A 1,037-nucleotide genomic window follows, 5' to 3' on the forward strand; every position below is an offset into this window, starting at 1 on the left:
CCTGAGCCCTTGCACCTCCTGCTTTGCACTGAACATTTGCATCTTTACCCGCAGTGAGAACCACCCCAGGATCAGTTATAGTCATCTACTGCTGTAACACCAGAAGGACCATAAGAAAAAGCCCATCAAATCCAAAATGCAGCCAAGGAAAATAAAAATCATCAACATGACAAGAAATACAGGGAAAGCATCTCCCAGGTTTCAAAAGAAGTAACACCACAACCAAAAACCCCACCCAAAAAGCGCAGCTCACCTCTGTTTGTAATCTATCAACTTCCTTGACCTTTTCAGAATATTTGTTCTTTATTTCTTCCTGCTGGGACTGGGTTTCTTTCTGTTCATTGCCCCGGGGTTTCTTCCTCTCTATCTTCAGAAGCTTTTCCAACCTGCACAGCAAATGAGTTAAGAAAACAATGAAACACAGGAAGAACCAGCCTTTTCCCCACAGTCTCACCTAAACAGCACAGACATCATAGAAGCATAGAATGGCTTGGGTTGGGAGGAACCTGAAAGATCATTTCTTTCCAACCCTCCTGCTGTGGGCAGGGACACCTTCCACAAGAACAGGTGTCTCAGAGCCTCATCCAGGCCGGCTTTGAACACTTGCAGGGATGGGGCAGCCACAGCTTCCCTGGGCAACCTGTTCCAGTTCCTCCCCATCCTCACAGGAACCAATTTCTTCCTGGTCTCAAATCTAAACCTCCTCTCTTTCCCTTTGAAGTCATTCCCGTTTGTCCTCTCACTGCATGCTCTTTGAAATGGACTCTTTTCACCCTTCTTGTAGGCTCCCTTCACGTACTGCAAGGCCACAATTAGGTTGCCCCAAAGCCTTCTCTTTTGCAGGCTGAAGTATTCCAATTCTCCCAGCCTTTCCTCCCAGGAGAGGTGCTCCACCTTTCTAACCACATTGGTGGCCTCCTCTGGACTCCCTGCAACAGGTGGGGGTCCCTGCTGTGCTGAGGAGCCCAGAGCTGGATGCAGCACTCCAGGTGGGGTCTGCCAAGGGCAGAGCAGAGAGGCAGAATGCCCTCCCTGCC

This window comes from Empidonax traillii, unplaced genomic scaffold (genome assembly GCF_003031625.1).
Source record: "Empidonax traillii isolate 1590-97213 ecotype Southwest subspecies unplaced genomic scaffold, ASM303162v1 scaffold4853:size9164, whole genome shotgun sequence".
Classification (NCBI taxonomy): Eukaryota; Metazoa; Chordata; class Aves; order Passeriformes; family Tyrannidae; genus Empidonax; species Empidonax traillii.